A 26,194-nucleotide genomic window follows, 5' to 3' on the forward strand; every position below is an offset into this window, starting at 1 on the left:
AAAATATAATAATATTTTATTCTTATCCGAATATCTTGACCGTAACCAATGTTAATATTATTAAATTGTTCTTATAACGTTATTAAGTGAATTTATTAGGTCAATCGGTATTATTTTTCACTTGAATGGATATCTATGTAGATTGACTAGCTGTTTTGCTTAATGTCTGGTGTTATATGGACATTTCTTTGAAGTTTACCATCATAGCTTACGATAAATCCGTGTCACTGGCCTTTATATTGCGCTTTTGTTGGTGTTTTGCGGTGGATGAATGCATAACTGCAGATTAATTGTTGACATTACCGCTTTAACCGTAACTAAAAACATATTATAAACTGATTGATTGTTAAATTAATAAGTGAATGAACTATAAAATATTGAATGTCAGTACAAGACTGGCCTAGTTCTACTTGTCCAGCATTCTACGATCATCTAATAATACCACGTAATATTGATTTTTTTCTTGGAAAGAAAAAAAATAGTTTCAAACTTTTATTTTATAATTTGATAATTATTGGCAATAATTTCGATGACTTGGTGCAACCTTAGCCGGCTCTTACATCTAAACTCGCTTCGTCTGTCACACAGCCATAAATCAAACCTTCTATTGTCGAACAAGATCTTCTTGTCAATGTGTTCAAAATGTGAAGTAATAAGCCTTTCCTATTTTTAGCAGCACTTCGACTGTAACGACTTCCGGTTATCGACGAGTTGTCCACGTGTTAAAACTGTGAACTGACAAACCCCTCCTATTTAGTTAATTGCATTTCGACTCCAGCGACTTTCCGTTATTGCCTAGGCCCTAGATCTTCTTGTCGGACAGTAGGAACATCGATCCAGTGTTGCATATTGAGACCACGCACATCTACCTAACGACAGTCGCACATATCCTCTCGAAATGTATAGATATTTGGATGCGGCGATCGGAGAGCCGGTATAGGAATGACCAATTTGTAGGTATTCATATGCGTTCTGGCGTCTTCGACTCGCAGTCCGGAAAGCATGCGATTTGTTGATTGCAGCACTAGATGTTTTTTTTTCAAACTAAAAAGTCGCATTCGACCAATCTGCGGAGCTCGTGTGTTTTGTGAATAACGATGACATCACATCGACGTATTCGATACGTTGCAGATAAGGCGAGCTTAGATGTGAGAGCCGGCTGACATCTCGTCAATAGTTGTAACTCATGTTATAATTATTGGAAATATTTGTTGAAAATTTTATCAGCAAGAATCATAACCAGGCTGCTTGTAATTCTTGTAATTCTTGTAATTAAATCTTTTTGCGAGTAACATTTTCTTGTTATTACTTATGTAGTAATGTGATACTTTATCAGCCTGATCTGATATTCAGTGGCTTAAATTTCACTATTATATTTCGATCGACCCGCAAGTACATATTGATCTGAGGCATTGTAAATATAATTAATTGAGGATGTGATTGATCGATTTCACCGAATTATAATACTCCGTTAATGCGAGCATAAAAAAATCTTCAAACACAGTTATTTTAAATGGAACTTTACTTGTTTAGTTACCAGGGTTACAGGTTAATTAAAGACTGTCAAAATTAGGTAGATACGTTAATAAATTTAAATTTTCTGTTCCATTTGTTTCTCTTGTACTTAATTGTATGACACTAATATAATATAGAAACTCAAATTTAGTTTAATATAGGTAATGAATAAACCCACACTATAAGATAATAATTAGAAGATAAAAAGAACTTTTAATATACCACGTTTTTAAATTTTCTGTTGAATCATATAAACTTGACAATTACTATGTATTAATAATTTAGGACAAATAAGGCAATTGTCAACAAATCATTTTTTTGCTATTTTGCAACAAACAAACAAACATAGAATACTGAAATGTCATTTTGATTTCCATAGTAACGCACATATATATATTCATAATTTAGTTGCTAGGACCACCCCCTTAGCACCCAATAATACTTGAAAAATACTTGCGTTCACGTAGAAATTGGCTAAGGTATCTTCTGTTTCAAAAATCTAGAGCTTGTAATTTGTTCTGCTTTATAATATAGAATTCGTTAACATATTATTACTAATCACAGTGGCCAGTAGGGGAGGTAAGACTTCACATAAATGGCGCACACTAAACTTTATCAGTCATACTTATTTGTTTTCATTGAACTAATAATATAGTTTGCTAATGGTGCTAGTTAGTTTTTAAAATTCAATTAAATCCTGCCTAAACATAACCATAATAGTTTGAGTAAGCTATAGGCGATCCGATAAAAATAGTACACAGTTTTTCAGTCATACTTATTTGTTTTCGTTGAATTAAGAATACATATTACAGATGGCCTTGGTTAGTATTTTTAAGCCTAAACCAAACCATAATATATGAAAAATATTCTATCTATAACATATATAAATCGATGTATGATTTAATGGTATAATTTTAGATATTTTATAGCTGGACGAATAGTTTTTACTATTATGGCTTAGTTTACGCAGGGCTTAATTTAATTAAAAAAAAGTAATTAACACAATCTGCAATACTTTGTAGTCTTAGTTCAATGAAAACAAATAAGTATGACTGACGCAGTTTAGTGTACACTATTTATGTCGGATCTTAACAGCCTACCTCCACCATTCGCCACTGATATAACATAGATACTGATGGAAGATTTAAATATTTTTAGAAATCAACACAATACCTATTTTTGTTTTTATCTTGCATTTTCTTTACTTTTTTATCCAAATTTACTTATAATTTATATAGGCAATAACCTTTATAAATACTCATAGTACAGTACTAAAAATACTGTGGTTGACATGTCACTCGACAAATGAACAACCGCTGGACAAATACCATCATACAGTGGTACCCGAGGAGTACTAAACGACCATAGGAATGCTCTAAAACCAACTGGATAAATTTTGATGGATGTAGAAGAATTATGGACAGAGAAAAGTGGAGAGAGCTAGGGGATGCCTTCATCTAACAGTAGATCAAATCCTGCTTATGACGGTGATGATGATTATGCTATTATTAATAATACATAAATGTTATTACTTTTTTTAGTTTATCTCAATGTATCTAGCAGGAAATTAATAAACGTAACAAATACACGATGTTAATATTTTAATAAGTACAAAACCAATACTTATTTTAAATATATAAGTGAGCTTATTTTTAAAACATAAGAACGTGATATTGGAAGCAAATGCAACAAAGTCCCATGTAGTCACATTGGACTGTGTCGCCTTTGCTTCCAATAGCCACGACTGTGTACTATTTTCCTTTATAAATGAATAATGGCATTGCGCGAAAGCATACTCGAGCATACACCGCGAGAGGCCGCTATTGCACAATACCCCCCGGATAAAAAATATAACAGTAATTTCAATGTACCTACCTATCTCGCGTGCGATGGCACGACTCATAGTCGGGCCGGGCCATTGCTGTGACACTTTTGTTTCATATCGACCAACCTTTTGATAGGCAAACTCCAATACGTGTGGAGGTTGAGTATTATATAACTAGGTACGTTTTATCATTTGTTTAAAACATTGCTCTCATTTTTCATTTTTATAATATCATCATCAGCTTGAATCTATCCACTGCTGAATGAAGGCCTCTCCAAGCTGATTCCACTTCTCTTGATCATGTGCGTTGTGTTACCACGTACTTCCATAGGCTTTAATCATTTCATTGATCTAGCGACCTCTAGGTCTAGCTTGAGGATGTTTTGTACCTCTTGGGTACCACTGGATGATTAGATTTGTCTAGCGATTGTCCAGCCCATTTCCATTTGAGGTTTTTAGCAAACTCTATTACACCGCAAACCCTTTTCTTTTTTCTTATCCAATCATTCCGATTTTTGTCCTTTCGCGTTATGCCCAGCATACACCTCTTTATACTACGCTGTGCTACTCTAAATTTCTGTATCTCTCTTTTACTTAGGGTCCATGTTTCACACGCGTAATATGTGATTACGGGAAGCATATATTAGTTGATCAATATTATATAGATCATGACGTCTCTGCATGACCAAACAGCCAAATTCCTCTTATAATTTTTCTGTTAATGCATATGATCTTTTTGTCGTATAGGGCAGCTGAGCTAGGCCCCTATCCCCTACGTGTGAATCGTTGTTGGGGGAAGTTTCTTTTCTCGTATGTGACGTGAGGGCATGTCTTGGTTGATTGTTTTAATAATGTTGAGAAGATAAATAAGTTTATATTGGTGGCGGAGTTAAGTCCGTTTCTTATCGGCATGTGATAAGCGGTTCTGGCTGTTATTGGTGATCTTCTCTAGGGTCGGATGACTACTTTAAGGGAGCCTGTGCTAATACACATTGACGGGGGCAGGAAAACAACATATTAAAACTTATTTTATAAAATGTTAAATATTTATAATAGTCTTCTCACTTTTTTCTGTATGATTCTTACGTCTTTCAACAACGTTTTATTTTTGGCTGATGAAAACCAAAGTTATGACTTTTACGTATCTGAGATACAAATTATTGTATAGCAAACATTTGATAATATTGTATTTCATTGAAAGCTACCTATTTTTATCAAGTTTTAATATGCTGAAAATAAATTTGTATGGAGGTAACTGCTTTATCGGCATCAGCAAAGCTATTCTATACACAAGGCGGCTATCGACGGTAGTTTATCATATTTATGTAATGAAGAGGTTATTTGTTACAATAAGTTAACCTTCTAAACTGTCAAAAAGCCCCTCTCTTGGCTGTGTTAACTTTTAGAGTGAGATATACAGTTTTTACAGTTTAGATGGCTAACTCATTGTAACAATTATAATACCTCAACACATAAATATGATAAATTAATAATATTATAAGTATATAGAATAGATTCTCGAGAGTGTTTTCAAATTTTATCTTTCTGACCTCGGAGGATCAGCGTTATAGCTATTTTAGACCTATGAAAAATCTACCCCTATCGGTGATGTAAAAGCTCATAAAGCAGGTTTTTGTCTCTTGTAATAAATTATTATAACATTTTGTCATATCGGAAGTTTTAACAGGTCAACACATAAATTTAATCTATTTTATAGGTTTAATGAACTTATCTTTATAGCGCACGTGGATTTACTGTCGGCAATAGTGCTTATTTTAAAATATCGTGACAATAACTGTTTACACGTAAAAGTGCTGACTGTCTCTTCAATCTCACTCTTCAAGAGTAAGCGAGACACGATGTTGTCATTTTATAGTACTATTTGACAAGACGTATTGAAAGTCGGTTAACCTCAAAATGAGTGGTTCGTTTTTTTACCGCCAGGTTCGCCATTATCGCTCTACTGCGCAGGCGCAGATCTTACTTGCGCATAAAAAATCAGAACAATTCAGAAGCTTCCAAACTTGTTTGATTCATGCACGCAATCTTGCCAACTGCAGGATAATACATGTTTCCCCATACACTTTCTTACTATGCACAGTAAATCCATGCACGTGTAAACGGGGTATAAGATATTAATTTGATTATTTTAACAGTATTCCTATAATTTATAATATTGGATAAATTTAATATTACGCACCGTTGTAAGTTGTCAGTAAATATATTTAGTTATATTCATATATGTATCTCGCACATGTCATGTATTATTTACGATAAAATAAACTGATTCCGGCTTCTTATTATAATGCAGTGTTATGAAACAGTTAAAATCTCATGCTGCCTCAAAATGATACGAGTAAGTAGCTGTTTACAGTCTATTGCACATTCACAATATGATAGTGAACCAGAGGGTAAAATAAAATGAACTTGTCTTGTTGTGTAATAATATGAAGGTTGTCAAACTATTCAAAATCAGCATTTCAAAAAACATTCCTATTATAACTTTATTAACCGATCAGTAGGAACCTCTTGAAATCCTCATGAATAACAGTAAATTTTTTTATCATAAAATAACACAATTTTACGGTTTTTAATGTTATTTTATTACTTTGAATGAACTGAATACTTACATATTTTAAAACTACGTAGAAAGTAGATTTTTTTGATTTACTTAGAATAAATTCTCTTCGGTGTTTCCTATTGTGAATTTGTGTACTTGCTCGCAATTTTCTACGAAATAAGTTATCGCACATACCTAGCTGTATCAAGTTAAACCCAAAATAAAATTTCTGAATACAAAATAAATTGTTAAGGTGAAGCCTTTACTGAGCCGTTTTTAAAGAAGCACCTAGCGGAAAAATACGAAGCTTGCTATTTTAGATTTTTTTTGATAATATACAATTTCAGCTGTATTAATTAATAAATATGTATCTGAAAACATTAAAAAGAAAAATATTTTTTGTTTTAAGTCAAAGATAAACTTACAATTGTAAAAAATGTAATAAAATGTTATTTTGCTGAATCGGACCGCATATTATTATTACATATATTTTATGGTCATATTTATTATTTAAATTTAGTTTATTAAGTTTTATAAGCATCGCTTAAGAGATTTTTGACTAATTCATAGTTTTAATATTTTTTATATCTATTTTAAAAAACATCGATTTTTATAAAAAATATAAATGTGTATAACTTGAAATATTTTTTATTTATATTAAATCAAACTTCAATATTGGAACCATACATAAATAAAATTTGATAAAAACCTTCACCTTAAGTATTATTTTTAACTGTATAAAACACTATTTGTAAATATATTGCTATAAATGACCTCATAGACGAAGTTCTTACATATATGTGCTAAAAGTGTATAATATAATTTTTGACCTTATTCCTCTTTGTTCACAACACACTTGATTTATACAAAAATACATTGATTTTAAAAAAATCATGTTTTAGAGGCAGGTTACAATGCCCTTGTCCACACTATTTTCCGTTATTCTGGAATATATCACAACGTATTTGAGAAACGAGGGTCATTGTTCAGGGAACAAATTATTATAGTACTATAGGCAGAGTTTTAACTTATTTTCAGTGAAAGTATTTAATATTATATCATATGTTAATAATTTATATTGTAAATTACTTAGTAGTCTCAATCGACAGTATTTATTTTATAACATTAAAGCTTAAATAGTTTAGGAAGCACGAAGTATAATGCAACAATTTTCAAGATCATGGGAAGTGATAGGCATTTGTTTGTATAAAACTCAGTTAGCTACAAGTTACAAGATACAGGTGTCAATGTTCTGTTTTAAAGATGTAGGCATAAAACAGGTTGCGTAACAAATTTCATCTAAACATTTAATTTTTTTAAATTTCCATTCAAGTATATCTGCTGTTGTACATGAATGGAAGCTTTTAATCATACTTGTATAAATATAATAACACAGCTTAGTAAATAAACAATGTTTTTCTTTATAAAATTAATACAACCGATTGAGGGTACTCCTATAATAATTTAAATTTGAATTCTAATTGATTTCCTAGGTGGTTCCAATACTAACGAAGAATGTTATATTTACGACTTTTTTATAAATAGTAAGGCTTTAAAAATTTTGTATTTACAATATGTCTAACATTTAAAATTATATTTTTATCAATATTTTAATATCTGTTCAGATTCAGTGTTTGCTTATTTATAATTTATAAAACTTGGTATTCACCACACAGATATTGTTTGTACACGTGTTTAACTCACTTGGTGAGCTTTTTAGAATATGGCAATTAAAAATTACATTTAAGTTTGTGAAAGCCTATAGTCAATATTGTGTTGTAGGGAGTAGATTGGGAGATTTTTCCAAGTGAGCAAAACACATGTCGTAGAAACACTATATAGATAAATGTAGATGTTAAAGATCTTTTAATACGTCAATTTAGTTTATGTATAAACAGTAAAAAAACTATAATATGTGTCAGTTGTATGTTCGATCAACATTTGTGAGTGTGAATAGTGCCTGAAGATGCCGAAAGATGAAAGCCGTGTCGCAAAAAAAAACGATTAAAATAGAAAAATCCAGGGAACTCGGAAATAATGGGAACTGAAATACCTAACGGGTCTGGAAGAATATGGGATAAACTTAAACACGTGTCGAGAATACGCTTGTTATTCTGACCACTGCTTTCGGTATATTCACGGACGCTCATTCAATATTGGTGTATTTGAAGGTTGCAACACACACTATTGAACGTCTATAATGTATAGTTCATTTTCGTTAGACACTGACACATTCAAAACCCTGCGTCAAAATGCAGTATATTGGAGTATAGTCTATCGGAATTCTATTTGTTAATCTGTTCTGTGGAAACAACGATTATATAAAATTATAGACATAATTTAATATTACGTATAAGATCAGATTATTTATTTGTTTAGATATTTCTTCGCATAATTTCGACCCTTACAATATGCCAGGTGATGTCACAGCTATTTTTTAGAAAGATTGATTGTAAATTGTTTACTTAACTCCTATTTAAGAAGGCAATAATATACGTAAGATTCGTTAGAATGTATATGTATAAAAAATACTATAGATTAAGGTATACATTATTTAAATTGAAATATTATTATAAACACGGCATATCGAAAACTGTGAATGAATGTACAAAAATAATATAAATTACCTTTTTATCTATTTGAAATATTATTAAATTTATCTTATCAAAAACTAGATTCTTGAAATTATAAAAAAACGGAAACACTTAGAAAACTCGCTGCGTATATATGAATTTGAATGTTATTATAAAACTTGTATTTACAAAAAATCTACAGTATAAAAACTGGACTTGCTCTGAGTTTTATGAATTACTTTGTTTATGGGGTTAAATTAATGAGAAAATCGAGCTAATGATGTCAGCCTACAAGGAAGATAGTATTGATTTATCACGATTCTTGTTTTTTTTATTATTAGCAGGAAGTTTAGTTTATTCAACTCAAAATTTATAAATATTTCCATACTATAAGTTTATTTCATTGTTGATAACTACATTAATTTATGCAATCTTTCTCAAACTGTCACGAAATTCGTACTACGAATTAATGTAACGTATTTTAGATTATCCGAATGATTTATATTATGTTATTAATTATACTATGTTATTGATTATACTATGTAATTTAATTATATATTTTTTTAATCAACACTGATTACACAAGGTTTAAGACATAACCTTATTTTTGTATTAAACAATTGATTTCTCATGATCTCACATATAAATCAAGTGATGATTTAAATTACAAATATGATTACCATTAATTGATGGAATTTGAAATACCTCAGATATTATACTTTTCTGCAAGAAAGATACTCGGGTTGGTAACTCAATTAGTTAAGACCACTCACCCGGAAAGTAATTATATATGTTCAAACTCCACTCGGTCCAAGATTTTTCTATATTTTTTTATGTTTATGAGGCTTTTCAAACTATGTTTTTGTAAATAAGATAAATATGTTATTTTTTATCTGTATTCTAGATTTCTATAGGAATGAATCTTTAAAAAATGTGTCAGACTATATTAACTATATAACAATTATGTGTACAAAATATACAATTTCGAAATACTTCTGATGATGGCCGACCACCGATATTTGAAGGCACGAGCAATAGAAGATTTTATTACAATTTTGTGTACATACTACTTTCACAATTGTTTTTTATTACTCTATGACTAGTTTCGTTTTTATGAAATCGTTTATCACTCGGTTGTTTTTACGATACGTGTTTCATTTACATGGTGATAATTACCAAGTACGAGTACTATACAGTCATTAACATGTCAAAAATATTATTTAATTAATGTTATTTAAAAAATTAAGTGATTCCAAATTATACAATAATACTTATAATAACCCCATAAACTCAATTTATAAATTATCATGTCATTCCAATAAGAAATAATTACAAAAAAATGCATCAGGCAAATATTTAACTCGGAAATACATATATTATTTAATAATATTAATACTATCGACCGTAGGTACTTGACCCGGGTTTCACCTTTCGGCATCTTCAGGCACTATGTACACTCACCAAAAGCAAACACACACTAACAACGAACACTATTAACTCTAACTTGTATAACAAATCAATACAATTACTATCAAAATGTTTTTTAAAAACTGCCAAATTGTCAATGAGTTTATTTTGATACAAAACACTTTATATAATATTTAATATTACACAACATCAAAACACAAAAGGCTGTATATAGTCAGTTGACTACATACTCATTCATATGCCATGAACGTTGCATTTGAATCATTTATTCAACCAATATTCCACATTAATTAGATAATCCTTCGCATATAAGGATATAAGATCACCTTTACCTTTTATATGTATAATAAAATTGTATTTATACAGCATATTTTATTAGTGAGGGTACCGAACCGCGTATGCAAAATATAAAAATTATGACGTTATGTGGTTAAAAATTATTACCACAGATAAAACCGTAGAGTATAATAGGGATAAAGACTATAATTTTGTTATATATATATATACCTATACTTGTTTATAACCTCAAACGTACGTGCCCCTTAGAATTTAATGCTTGTTCACGGAGTGATTCAATATAATATATAACATTATTATACAAATCGTATGGCTCGTAAAATGCCCTTGAATATTCAATGGAGGTATTGATTTTTTATGTAATTCGCTAAATAAAAATTAATATATCTATTATGTAATATGAAATCGATATAAACGTGATTGAACTGTTAAATTAGCCTCGGCTCAGTTGATATTAGATGGTCATGTTATTCAAAAATTGGTAGATAATTCACATTGGTTGTAGTGAAAATAGCTCTGGACTATTTTGTAAGGTGTCTATAATATGACCGAAAAAAAACAAAATGAATTTGCACTAAGAATACTTACAAAAAAATAATAATAATATTTCTTTTAAAGTTCTACAGTGTAATGATTTTCTTATGGGCATACAATGTGTGTAGTTTCTATAGTATTACTCCTAGAGCAACTACCTAATATGTATATTGCTACCTTTTTTGGACCATGTCCAATCCTAATAAGATCATATGGGCCTTCTATGGGATTTTTTTTACGAGAAATAGATGTTAGCCACTTGCTCAATCTATTAGGGCCATACTCTGACCCAAATACAAAACAATAACAATATCTATATTTTCTAGACCCAGGATTCGAACCTGGGACTCACGATGTTATAGGCCGACGCTTAAGCCGCTCAGCCATCGTGGGCGTGGGCGTACTATAGGTATAGATAACATTCCAATCATCACACCCACCAGGTGTCAATAAATTACTAAACGTATGCCTCTAATGACACCTTCCGTTATTCTCGGCCCCTAGTTTTTCACTATCATGTACTTTAACATACTTGTATACGAGGTAGTCATTTAGTGTGATTGTATGATTGCATTTGTCCAGTGGCTATACAATCGCTGAGCGACATGCCCAACTCATTGCCGTTTCATCCGCTTTGCATCCTGTATTAAAAATGCTTCCCGTTTGCCTCCTTATCCATTGATTTCTTTTATAGTCTTTCTGCCGTATTATAAACATAAATTTGTCTATACCACGTTGTTAGTGACAGTTTTAGATACAAGAATACCTCGAAAGAAAATTGAAGTTATGCGATAAACTGCTATTGGGTGGTAAAATAGGGCTATATAGGTTACATGTAAATAATTGTACGTAAAACGTGTCACAGTGGCACAGTTCGCCATGAGCTTTCTTATCGGAAAGAGATGATCGTATAGGTACTATACGGTCTCCAATTTTTTTAGATTCAATATGAACGTTAATTCAATTGTCATAGCTGATTTTGGCAAAATTCATGAATTCTAACCTAACCTAACTTAATTTAATCTAATCCAATCTAACCGTACCTAACCTAACCTAACCTAACAAATAATTCAGTATATCGGCTATTTTCAAAATTTGTTTGCTGATGGCTTCCTTTAAAGTGTAAGCCGACAAGATCAGTGTTTTATTTAGACATGAATTGTATGTCAGTACTATACGACCCAAAGAAGTTGGACAGTTTTCAATATACGACCATATATTTCCGACACAACATTTCACGGTGCAGTAGTGTGATAAGGCGATCTGCATATGTACAAGTTTCTAGATGCGATATTTTAATTCTTTAATTGATTGTTTATAATTAGTTTGGTGGTATAAGTAATATCATGGTAATATCTTTGGATTTTACTTACATTTTAGTAAGCAATAAATGTATTGATTTTATAATCAAGAAAACAGAAAATAACGTTAATAAATCATTAAGAGCACATTATTAATTTATAAAATAGTAGTAAAACTTCATCTGTGAGAAAAATTTACTTCTTCATCTTAACTTTTTATGAATAAAACGTACTTCACATTTTTTCTCTTTACAATATGTAAAAAATCTAACTCAGTAAATTGGACCCGAGCATCACGACAATTTCATTTCACGGCGAGATGACATTTTTTTTCCTCAGTTCAATTAACTCTCACAATAATTAGTCGAGCATTTTCGGCGACGGAAACTTTTCAGAAAAGATTCGTCGAAAAATGTTTCTAAGAAGTCAAAATCGAGAAAGCGTTTTGTCGAACATTCTCGGCTCCTGACTGACAAACGAGACATTTCGATCTCAATTTAATTACAATCTTGAATACTGTTGGAATTTTCTAGATTTTTGATGAAGGAAAAAAATGGCTTCTTCTCTAAGGATGCGAACATAACTGAAACACACAAATCAATATGTGTTACAAACCTTTAACCATATAGATCTATATAATATGAAATGTCAACGGTTTTTTCGCCTGTTCTACTGGACTTCATTTTACTTATTCAAATTTTGAACCAGTCCTGTCATTCAGACTAAACTTATATTTTCTTATGATATCAGCAGGGACGATGAACCCTTATTTTTTTTTTCTTATTCAAAGTAGCACATGATTCCAGACCATTGAGATCACGCAGCACGCTCTTTTCGAATGAGCCCAACACTCTTTCCATGCTTTCAGTCATGGACCCCATAAAAGCAGCTGACAGGGCTCTAGTCCTGAGGCTCGAGCTCAAGGAGAACCTGGCATATCAGGTAGACTAAATAAGTAAGATAAACACACATCAGAAATTTGCTCCAATAGTAAAACTAAGTCTATTTTACTTCACTATATTCACATTTGAAAATTACTCGTTCTGCGATACCTATATTTTTTTATTATTATGTGTCAATAATCAAAACAATCATAATTGAAGTGGTTGTATTCAAAAATATAAATAAAACGATACATATACCCTTAATTTTACTTCTAACACTATTTGGAAAACGTTTCTGTAGAGTGACTGTCTTTAATCTTAGCAATAGGTCTCTGAGCCATACATGGCAACTGGTCTTATTAATGTCAGTTATCCTTGTTATCCACCTTTAAAAACCAGCAACATTTGATAATCTTGAATATTCCATTCTTAGATACAATATAATATATATTATGGAATAATTCCCATGTACAGATATATAGAAGAGCTTTTTATGTAAAAAAAAAACGTTGAGACGTAAAATAATCAAAAACAGCTTTGGTAGTATTATCCTTTCTCTATCATAATAAGCTTTATCCCTACAATATTAAGAAAAGTTGTTTAATGGTATTACTATCATTACCAGAGGCTTGCATACGAGGGGCGCACGTTATTAAATTCAAAGAGTAAATTTTAGCATATCGATTGTTCATTTATATTTAAAAAAAGAGCTTTTAGAGTAGGCATTATATATTTTTGTGTATAACTTTTTTCATTTACCAAAACGTTCGAATCAAAATAATTTAGAGGTGTCTTGTCTTGCAAATATTTTAAATGTTAATTCATTGTTAGTCATCCATTCGATTCAGAAGGAAGGAATAGGCTTACTAAAAATCTCATTTTACAAAAAACCATATTAGCATTGGTTTAAATTTGCCTAAGTCCCAACAATTTTTGTTTCTAATTTTTGGGGTCCCGACAAAACCGCCTGGACATCGCCGCCCAGACATTGCCGCCAAAACAATTTAGGAATGAGCAGAATTTTTCTATAATCTAAGTGAATGAGACAATTTTTATTTTTAGATACACAAATAAAAAACATACGAATAAAGATATAAAAATATTTTGTATATAAGTAGACTAATTTTAACACTAAGAGTATCAGCATTTCTCGCGGGATTTCATAGATATGCCAGGTATTCCATTAGGGAACTCAGATATAAGCTATGTTGCTGCATCGGATTAAACACGTATTATCGCTGATGATTTTAAGTTAATACTCTACTACCAGCTGCAACGGATTAAATCTCAAATTACACTGATTATCGTAAGTATGTAAATTTCTTTCGATACGAAATTCGGAAAACCAAAAAAGCAGTTGTTTTATATCTTTTTGTATTTTTTGCGGGCGGTTTTGTCTAGGCGGATTTGTCCGGGTAGTATTGACGAGCAATGATACGGGCGGATTTGGCTTGGCGGCAATGTCTGGGCGGCAATGCCCGGGCGGTTTTGTCGGAATGCCGTAGGAAGTGAAATAGTAGAGTAATAGTAATACTAGTAGTAGTGAAACAATCACAGACACACCCAGGCTTCATAAAATCACAAAGATATATTGTGAATTCAGCGAGAATGAAACCCAAAAACTCACATATAAGAAGCCATTAATTTTTGTATTGGACTACAAGGGTCACCGGGAATATCAGATTGAGCTTTAATGGATTGTTTCACAATAATAAAAGGCATCACTAATATCAATGAAGTAATATTGTTACATTATTTTGTTCTATGATTCTCTGGTATAGATAATGATATTAATACAATTAATCATTTGGTTTTATAGGGGAGTATATGCGCCACTTTTGTATGAAACATAATCCCTACATGGCATTATAATGGCTATATAGTAATAAAGGTATCTATCTTATTGCTGGCTGTCTCGGAGGGCGAAGGGTTCTAATAGAGAGGTGCAAACAAACAGTTTGATGATCTTGGGTGGTCTTGGATACACGACGATTTTACAAACCATCCAGCCCCGATATATTGTCTGATTTTATATAACGTATGTACCATAAACGCTGTCTCCCAAATTTGTCTAAAATGCTAAAAAAATATCTACTTATGATCAAATTTATAGTATTTAATTTATTTTAATTACTACATTACTCATAAATAGATAAAACAGAAAGTAAACTTCATTAATAATTAGCAAAATACTTAATATAACTCATTTTTATTTACTTTACTATTCGTGTGGTTTTCATAATATTATTATATATATATATTGTAGCTGACACTAACCCGTTGATTGACCCACCGTCATAACGTCTTAAATATGAGGGTAACATACTTAATAATTGACAGAAAAGAAAATTACAAATAACGAACTCAAAACCTTCACTAAACGACATAACGTTATATTAAGAAAAATAAGTAAGTATAATGTAATAACATAATAATATAATGATGAAAAAACGTAGTAAGGAAAATGTATAATAAAATATGTTGTTACAAGGAAGTACTATATGTAAGCTATTTGAAAATTATCGTAAAAGAACGTCCACATACCTTACTCTCACTCAAGTGGAATACATAGGTATTCGAAGCAGTTAGAATTAAGTATGACCAAGAGAAAATCAGTTGGATAAATGGTATATACACATAATCAACATTATTGATTTAACTTAACATAGGGTGTTATGATATTCGTAAATTTAAGTATTACATAATAAATAGAAGTAAGTATATGTATTTTTATATAATAAAATATATAACCTCTCTCTGATTTAACATGTCTCCATCGATATAGAAAATTATTCACCTCCATATAGACAGTATGAGAAAACTGAAACAAAAATGTCATCGTCACTCACAAATTAATCTCACCACCACTTTGATTGGCTCTCCCGAATTATTTTCCACCAGTAGGAGGATGCAGTTGGCGTAATTGGTGGCCATGCCCCGTCAGTCTGCGACGGCATTCCTCGGGAGTTGCATGCTTGGCGGGCCAGCCTGGTCTTTAGCATTCAGGAGTGCATTTTTGTACCCTGTAATGCTGTTAAATTCGAAATAAAATCGACTGCGATGAAACGCACCAAATATTTCCGACATTTCTTCTTACTACATTTTGAAGAAACGAATTTAAAACAACAATGTTTAGGGGAGAATTTAATGGGCAATGACAATTCAAATGTATAGCTGACATATTTATATGGATATTATTTACTATATTTTTTTTTCCAAGAGATAATAATATTTATAATAAAACCTTTAAACCAAACAAACGATTAATTTTGTCGTGTCAACTGTCAATTATTCTTGATAGATTAGATAACTTAAAATAGTGCAAAATATTTAAATCTATATGGTAAACTAATTATCAGTTGGTATTATCCTTGAAATTGGACATTATTATTACTATCTTAGATTTACCATCTTTTCATTAGGTATAAAGATCAAAAAATAAATCCCGATTACAGATTTTCATTATTTTTGCATTATAACTTAATTTAAGCCACGTTTAATACAGTTTTTATAACATTACATTTTTGTTGTTAAGGAAATCTGGTATCTATATTAAAATAGGGTTATTAGAATTTTATTGGTTATTTTATTGTAATTAAAACGATGTGCCTCGTTGTAATTGACAAGTGACTCAAAGATTCGAATCAATCACTCGTTCCTCAGACGAATCGATCTAGTTATTGAAAGAGCAAACAAATTCCACTCAATGTCAGCATGCAATCAATGGCGAGGACCGGATGATAAGAGTTATCGACATTCTCGACCTCATTGACTCGAAAATAGATTCATGCAAAACACATTGAGCCAACGATCGCTCTTCGAAAATTCCTTTCACGTCGCTGCAATAAACAAGTAGCTTGACCCAAATGGGCTTGAGTCAAGTTCAATATCGGCCAACTGCTAGCCCGCGGAGATAGTAACATTGGCGTGCTCTCGGGATTTGGATGAAGTTGATCATATTTTTAAACATAGAGCAACGTACTACGTGCCCAACCGCTCGGTAATGATGTATTAAAAGGTGTTTCATTAGGATTGTTTATAACTTTTGAAGAAACAAAGTGAAATAAAAAATAAAACATTGTACAGAAATTGGTGGTATATATTGGACTAAACTCGGAAAAAAAGACCAATGACTACGCTCCGGCAGCCATTTTATGTGCAAAACTCTGTGAGATCTTAATTGCTTTTAACGAGTATGCTATATTTTGCAATACATTCATAGATATTTAATTTACACTGCTTTCGCTAATGTTACCGAGCACCGCCCTAACTGACAAACGTCTAGTCTAGTCATACATAGCTAGTAAACCATTGAAAGTTCTCTTAATACTATACAATTTTCATTCAAAAAATAAAAAATAAATATTACCATTTTAGGACAAAGAGACAGTTTCTTTTTACGACTTTAGGTTATTAGCTGTTCAACAACACGTTGAAAAATCAACATCTAAATTAATGAGTTATCACAAAAGATCAAATGCGGTATTTTCCTCAATTGTCCGTCGTAGGTTGCATTTTATTAAAGGGTGCATGTTAGAATACTGGGCACTTTATATAATTTCTCATATAACATTATATAATTGAGAGGAATATCTTGTGAAGAATCTTTGTGACTATTAAAGCGATATTTGAAGATCAAGATATACTAAGAAGCTATGGTGAATGGATGTGTAGAAATGTTTCATGAATTAAAGATGAGATTGCGTTGGATCAGCCATGTGTGTATACTATTGGAGGCGGTACCATCAAAACAGCCTATACACACATCCACTTATAGCAAGATAAGATAAAGGGTTGAAACTTAAATGTCAACCATGGATTTGGAAATACTTGCCCAAATTAATTGGAAAACAGTGGCTCTGGAACGTCAAAAAGTTTCTAAACCAAATCAAGACTCATTGTAGGTTGTAGAATCAAGAAATATGATAATTAACCCTCTTGTTTATTGCTATATTACAGTGGCGAAGGGTGGGATGTAGGCTGTTAATATCCGCCATAAATAGTGCACACTAAACTTTGTCAGTCATATGCATTTGTTTTCATTGAAATAAGACTACACTTTACAGATGGTGTTGGTTAGTTTTTAAAATCCAATTAAACCTTGCGAAAACCAAGTCATAATAATAATAGTCAAAAAATACTCGTCTATTTATAAAATATCTAAAATTATGCATTTAAATCATACATAACTTTGAATATTTTATAGATTGAATAATAATGTTTTTTATCTATTATAGTTTTGTTTATGCAGGGTTTAATGAATTTAAAAAAGGAACCAACAATATGTGTAATATGTATTCTTAATACAACGAAAACAAGTAAGTATGACTGAAGAACTGTGCACTATTTTTATCGGATCACCTAGTTTACTCAAACTATTATGGTTCGGTATAGGCAGGGTTTAATTGATTTTTAAAAAACTCACTAACACCATCTGTAAATTGTAGTAAAAACAATTACGTATGACCAACAAAGTTTAATGTGCACTATTTATGGTGGATCTTAACAGCCCACCTCAACTCTTCGCTACTGAATATATTATTATAAAATGTTGTCAAGAGATCGCTTTTTACGCCACTGGTGTAAATGCCTTATTGCTGAGCTTTGGCATCGGCAGTGCTGTATGATTAATGCATTGCTTTTTGCAGTGTTATGCCGGCACTACACTATTACAGCACACGACCCACTTTAACTTGAACTCAGAAATATTAAAATCAGAGGTCATCATGATACTAAAAAAATCATTATCTTTCATCTCGCAACAAGCGACAACACAACAAAACAATTTTTTGTACAGAACTATTTTTTATATTAGTTATTCTAAGAATTTTTTTTGCCTTTTCTTTTTTTAAATATTATTGATGATATATCAAAGAGTAATTTTAGATGACATAGATCTATTATTTTTTAAAGTTTAATGTCATACAAAGACGAAGTACAACAATAATTTATTATACACACATACATCTACATATACTCAAAGAGAATAAAAAAAATCAGGGTTGTTGAACAAAGCTATCATTCCTTTTTTATATAATAATTGAAAAATCCTCAAAACATACGTATTAGAAAAATTCCCAGAAATAGTTGTAGCGAGTGGGACTCAAACTCACATCTTTCACTTTCCGTGTGAGATCTCTCACTTTTAAGCTATCGATCCTTCTACAATTCAAGCGAATTCATCTCATAACTACGATTTAATTGAGGTATTTTTAATTTCAGTCTATTGAGGGCTTACTATGTTCGGTACTCGAGACTGGCTCCAAGCGGGAGATGCTCTGCTGGATTTGAACCTATTCTCAGAGGTCATACTCGGTCAGCTATGTCATGTTTTTGTCAACCAATAAAAAATATCACTTGTATTTCTTTAGTTAACAAAAACATGATTTAATATCTAATCTCTGGATCTCGGAGTCTTAAAGAATGAACGGTTCAAATCTGCCTGGTAAATATTTAAAAATAATATCACTTGACATTAAAAATATAATTTCAAATATGTTAAGTATAATTTATTGGTAAAAATACTAAATATATACTACAACGCTTCTATGGATTAAGTAGTTTATACTGATATTTATTATAATAATTATTAAACAAAATGAGAAGTATGTAAAAGTAAGGTTCCACCGAGACTTGAACTCGGATCGCTGGATTCAGAGTCCAGAGTGCTAACCATTACACCATGGAACCGTGATATTCGTATTAAATATATAGTAAATAATTAATATTATTTACTGTTGACGTATTTTATTACCAAGTTACAATTTCTGATTTATTGCTCTTTTAAACATAAATATTATGACGTTTTGTTATGATACATTGTGTACCATATCTTTGTTTATGTTATTATTAATTATATGCGTTATATCTACATATAATAATTATATTCGTATATATAAATACTAAATGCAGCGTACAGCATCAATGCCATTCTTTAAATAAAACGAGTTAAAATTAAATAGGTATACAGAGATTTTTTATCGCATCTATATATATGTTATTTAAATGATAGCACTATCTATGAGATATTATCCTTCTTCTGGTGCTATATTTTATCGAGAGTCAGTAACAAAATTGCAATATATCTCCACTTAACCATTGTAAAATTTTATTTTTGAGTTATTGATGTTAATATATAGGTATGTTCAATGTTGTGCAATAAAATATCTTTCACCAGAATATTAACATTAAAATGGATTAGTATTATACAAGGCATATGCGTATATACAAGTTATAGTTGGATCTCTCTGAAGATGCGTTCATAGCTAAATAGCTGAATTAACATAAACTTTGTATGTAAACCATTCCGAGGTCTATCATGTAAACACCAGTTTATTAATTATTCAACTATTTTTTAGAAGAAATCTACATTAACGTAAAGGTTTTGATCAAGGTTTTTCGAGAAATATGTTTTCAGAAATTTCGAGAATTCTCATTTCTCACGAAACCATCAATGAGAATTCGAGAAATTGTAAATGGGAAAAAATTAACAAAATAAATTTTAAATGAAAAAGAGCTGCTGAATTAAAATATCTCATTTTTTTGGCAAGAAGAACTAAAAAAAAGCTCTTGTCTTATAAAAGCTTAAAAACAATTTGGCCTCAATGGATTGAAAAGCAGATAATTTGGGACGAGTGAGTTAAAAAAAATAATGAAGATATTTATAGATATTTCTCGATATCTAAAAGAAATCAATAAACTAATTTCGAATTCTCGAGAAAAAAATCGAAAACTATCAAAATTTAATCTCGAGAAATGAAAAAACCGAGAAATCACAAGCTATTAAATATATACAAATATATTTTATAAAGACTGAATGAAAAGTATTATAATAAAAGTGTTTTCGTTAAATTATTGAAAGCCTCGATGCATTTAAGTTGCAATAAAGTCTAAGTGCATTTCTTGCACTTCCCTTTACCGTTATATAATTGCTGTGAAACCGTTTATCTTTGATATGCCTTTGAGAGATAATAATAGTAGTTCTTTGAAAATGATAACCACTCACACCACAGAAATTGAAAGATCGTCATCGCAACAGAATATAATATTAAATGTTCAAATGTAAGTATCAGAAAATATACGTACAATTTGCTGTAAGCGTAAAAATATTAACTTAATCTATAAATACAGGTTTTAATAACTGTTTGTGCATTATTACATATAAAAAAATTGATTCAAAACAATTTAATTTTAAAATAATATAAAAAATCGGGCAGTGATAGATTCCACAATTTGGTTTAATTTTAAATGTATGTATCTAAGTATTCAGTCATTATTATATATCATTATCTTCACGAGAGCTTAAAATGATGTTATTTATTGGATATTTTAATCATTAAATACGTAATGATATTTTATTAATTTTTGCTACAAACAATTTATTAAAATTTTCAGTGAAATAATTTTCTATGAAACACGCGAGTTTTTCCACGAGAAGTACAGACATATTTTCATTGCAAATAATTTGGTTAACAAATAATATTAGTTTGCATTATAAAAAAACTAGGTTCCACCGAGATTTGAACTCGGATCGCTGGATTCAAAGTCCAGAGTGCTAACCATTACACCATGGAACCTGTGTTATAGCTATAAAAAGATAGTGACAGAATGATATCGTATGCATGTTGTAATCATAATGAGTAAAATTATGCATCGTAATGATAACTTATTATTAGAATTTATTACTATCAATAATAATATAATATACAATTAAATACCATTTTAAAATAAATAAGTTTATTATGTTTATAAATAGTATTAATATTATTATAATAGTAGGGAACGCAGTAGACAATAGACATAATATAATATATTAGTTTAGTGAATTGTAATACATGCACCTATTCTAAATACGAGTGATGTCTTATATTTATGACTAACATAGTTTATTTTGTGAATGTGCATGTTGGGTATAATGTTAAAGGAAGATAAAATACAGTCATCTACATGACGTTTCAAGAAATTTACCAGTAGGTAAGACCAACAAAAATATAATAATAGTATTTATTTTTATTTATTTAAAAAAGACACTTTGAGTACATAACAAATAATTAATTCAGGACGTTAACAACATGACATTTAGAATAACAAGTACAAGCAATCAGTTAGAGAAAAAACAAGGTAGAGAAAAAAACAAAGCAAAAAATAGTTTTATACCAAAGAAATAAAAAAACCACAATAATTAAATTGAACAATAAAATAGAATTTAAAAAACAGAATATATAATCTATCGCTAAAAATATCTATATCTTTAGGGAGTGCATTGACCAGCCGCACAGCCCTCGCTATTGGTGCCTGGTGCGCCTGACATGAGGAAACAGCTTTCACCCTCTCTTTCTGCAACTCTCTCCCGCGCGTATATGCAAGACCATGGCAGGGTAGTGATGTCACGCGGCTAACCAAAACAAAAATGTAAAACCAGCTTCTGCACGTCCACCGATGCGACATTTTGCTATTCTGCATGCGTTCCTTGTCGAGTGAAATTTGTTACACGTAACAAGCAGCTATTTTTTTCTATGAAAAAGTACATTGAGATAGATGTATTTTGTGAATGACAACAAAACCACATCGAGAAATTAAACCTGTTGCTGTCAAGCAACGTTTTTATGTGCGACAGGGCTAGGAGTGATGTGAAAAAAAGTCTCGAAATAGTGAGAAAAAGAAACCGACAAGTAGATTTTAAAATGCTACGAAACGTATGATTACAAATTTACAATTGATTATTGTAGAACCTAAATACATCATAATTTTAACACCATTAAAACTATGGAGTATAGACTAATGTGAGCTTTGGCAATGTCCAGATCTATCCAGATCCGATCTCTACAGCCTACCATGAGCACCCCTCACTGTATTAGCCTCCAGAAGGTACAACCAACTAAATCAAAGCTTTTCTTTCCAGTCTATTGAAGAGAAACCTCTTGAACGGTTGTGGCGTATCAACGGAGTCACTTTCTCATATAATTCGACACTGGTTGTCAGGATGGATCACGTTCAGTTCGTGGCTATACCTTCCAAGCTAATAGTTTTTAAAAAATTGTGACTTCATACTGAAAACGTGAAGATCTCTTCATTTAAATCATTTAGCAGATTTATATTAGCGTTTCATTTATATTTTATTATTGTCTGTTCTCCTTGCTCGTCTCTCCCATGGGTACCCACAACTTGGAGCTATGTAAATTCAGTTTAGAGCATACTTGATTTCAGTCTTGGGTATCTGTTACTAAGACTTTCCCAACTGACGATGCCTCACATCCAAGTGTAGGGCCTCCTCATTAAGATCGGGTGTGGTTTCGGGGCGGCTTGATTTGGAGTGATGTTTAGTGTTGTACTTACCTAGCCACGACGATACCATCTTCATCGCATATAACGCTAGAGACCCTTGTAATAATGGTAGACGATAGACGAATTTATTCACACCTCACATCATCACTCCACCGCTGCTATCTGATCACTCGTGATGAAATATTGCAAGTACGTTATTTTCAAACATCTTTATCTTACAACAAAATGAAACTTTACTAAATTGGTACAAACAGTGTGATATAATATAATATTTTTCAGTTTCAATAATATTTGTACAGTAGTTTTTAAATAATTGTAACAATATAACAGGACAAAGAAAATTGAGAAATATATATACCTACTCGTAAATTATTGTAGGCTATCATGGACATAGTCAAATGCTTATTAAAATTAAAAGGCAAATATTTTGAAATCACAAATAGCAACATCAATTGTATTGTATAATATAGAATATATTATTATGGATTACCACAAAGCAATGGTCCAAGTTCAAGTGAATAAATATTACGTCAACGAATATTGTTATTTTTTTTTTAACAATTACTAGTTGCTCTTCCTGATCTACCGTCCGACCACCGCCAATTAAAATAGATTGATATTTCGCAGCAGACAAACGCACCGAAAATAATTAGATACATAATATTTCAAGTATCTCATTATCCAATCATCGCGGAACAATCTTCATTTCCACAATTAATCATTGTCAAATTACATAATTATAATGAAGCAAATAATATTTAAAGACATATCATTACTAATAACTAGACATTGTAAATTTTGCGTAAAAATAATCTACGCAAAAACATTCTACGCTCAATATATGTAAATAATAACAAATTGTTTATCTACAATTACTGTGTGATTTGTGAATGAAAAATTATAAAATAAACTTATTATATTTTGTTGAAAATTTTATATTTGAAAATACATCAGATTTATACCTACTAGAAAGCAGTGACGAATGTTGGAAGTAGACTGTTAAGATCCGACATAAATGGTAGACACTAAACTTTGTTAGTCATACGTATTTGTTTTCATTTAATTAAGACGATACATCAGTGAAACGGCAAATAATTTTCAACTATTGGCGCGACGAAATTTTGGACTCGCTGGCATTCGGAGAGTAAACGTCGAGGTGTCAATACGTCAATTTGTTTTGTGACGGCGATGGGGGTATTAATTCTTAAATCGTGTAAAAATGACTAAAAACGTTACCCATTTACTTGAAAAAGAAAACATGTCAAAGAATATATTATAATTGTTACTAATAGAACAATAAACAGAACATTAAATGGACGCATGTTGGATTTATATGACAAATTATATTTTGTTCGGCATGTGTGATTTGCAATCCGCGCATCGCCTAGCCACGATCTTTTTAGACCATGCCTCAACTGATGTATAGCATTAAGACTTATAGCGAAAGTCAACCCATAATAGATAGTATTCAAAAAAATATTCGTATAGGTATCTATAAACAATCTAAAATTATGCCATTAAATAATACATCATATTAGATATTTTATAGATAAAATAATGATTATTTATCGGTAATGGTTTGGTATAGGCAAGGGCTTAGTGAATTTAAAAAAATCTAACCATCATCATATTCTGCAAAATGTATTCTTAATTTAACGAAATAAATAAGTATGACTGAAAAGGTGTGCACAAGTTTGTCGGATCGCCCATAACATACAAAAATTATTATGGTTTGGTTATAATTATAATTTATTTTTAAAAACTAACCAAGACCATCTGTAAATTGTAGTTTTAGTTCGATAAAAACAAATACATATGACAGAGTTTTATGTGCATTATTTATATCGGATCTTGACCGCCTACCTCCACCCTTCGCCTCTGTTAGAAAGAATCTTTGAAAAACTACTAAAAAAGAAACTCGTATCTACTGAATTCGTGCCTATGCGATTTTGACGCGAATGTATTGAATACAGATTCAAATCTCCCTGGGCGTGGTATTTTTTTAGTGGGTCAGAACCTCACACCTCAGAATGTGTTTTTATATTATGTATGTTCAATATAAATTATGTTACATTCTCAAATCTTGTGAAGTATTCGTTGAATAAAAGATTTATTTAATTTTATGATAGTGGCCTAAAAAACCCACATTGGGTTTTAGACTCTGCAATCCGATGTGGATCTTGACCACTTCGCAAATAGGTTTAGTAATATTTTTTTTGTTTTTCGAGAAATCGGTATTAGTAATTTTACATGACCTGGGTCAAAACATACATTGAATAAAACAACATATCATTTTCACAGTGTTAGGATTTATACCTAATAGCCGACTTTATAAGCTCGGATGTTCCAATAAATAAATTAAAGAGCCTTAATATCTCGAAATACGCTGACAGATATAGTGTAATAACCATGGCCCCCACATGTTAAATCGGGCCCCCAGGCTATTATAATCTTCGGCGCTCCCCTACCTATTGCTAAGGTTAAAGGCAGTGTGACGATCTACAGTTATTTATTTCAAATAGTGTTGGAGGTAAAATTTAGGGTATTTTAGCGATTTTTTCTATTTTTTAATACCTAAACCCACTTGAATTATGGAGTTTTTTTTTTTTTAGAATTATTAATAACCATGTCCTTGCTTTTTCGTACAAGGTGGTTGTTAGTAATTTTGAACAATCACAAACACCCGGGCTTTGAGAAAAACACATAAATGTTTTTGTCATGACCGGGAATCGAACCCAGAACTCTCGGATGGAAGGCCAGCGCCTTAGCCACTGCACCACAAGAGCCGCCTTGAATTATGGAGTTGTCGAATATCGATAAACAATAATCAAAAATTGCATCACAAAACCACATATTTTTAAATGCTAGTAGTAAAATAGCACCGCAGGCGACATTTTTTTACTTATAGTACAATTTAATGATGTGTATTTATCTCGAGCCCCCTGGCTAGAGCCCCGTCAGTCCTCCCTTGTAGGGGCCTTGGTAATAAATCT

At 31.1% G+C, this 26,194-nt stretch overlaps 1 protein-coding gene and 2 non-coding genes across 3 annotated transcripts in view; 1 reads left to right on the plus strand and 2 right to left on the minus strand.

The window, feature by feature from the left end:
- LOC147072374 (uncharacterized) overlaps positions 1 to 26,194 on the plus strand; it is a 205,562-nt gene that overhangs the window by 73,985 nt on the left and 105,383 nt on the right. The window lies entirely within an intron of this gene.
- On the minus strand, positions 19,536 to 19,607 carry TRNAQ-CUG (transfer RNA glutamine (anticodon CUG)). Its single transcript has one exon. It is a non-coding gene; the product is annotated as a tRNA-Gln (tRNA).
- Positions 21,422 to 21,493, minus strand: TRNAQ-UUG (transfer RNA glutamine (anticodon UUG)). Its single transcript has one exon. It is a non-coding gene; the product is annotated as a tRNA-Gln (tRNA).

This window comes from Rhyacophila brunnea, unplaced genomic scaffold (genome assembly GCF_057557595.1).
Source record: "Rhyacophila brunnea isolate RB1 unplaced genomic scaffold, BYU_Rbru_1.0 scaffold_2, whole genome shotgun sequence".
Taxonomy (NCBI): Eukaryota; Metazoa; Arthropoda; class Insecta; order Trichoptera; family Rhyacophilidae; genus Rhyacophila; species Rhyacophila brunnea.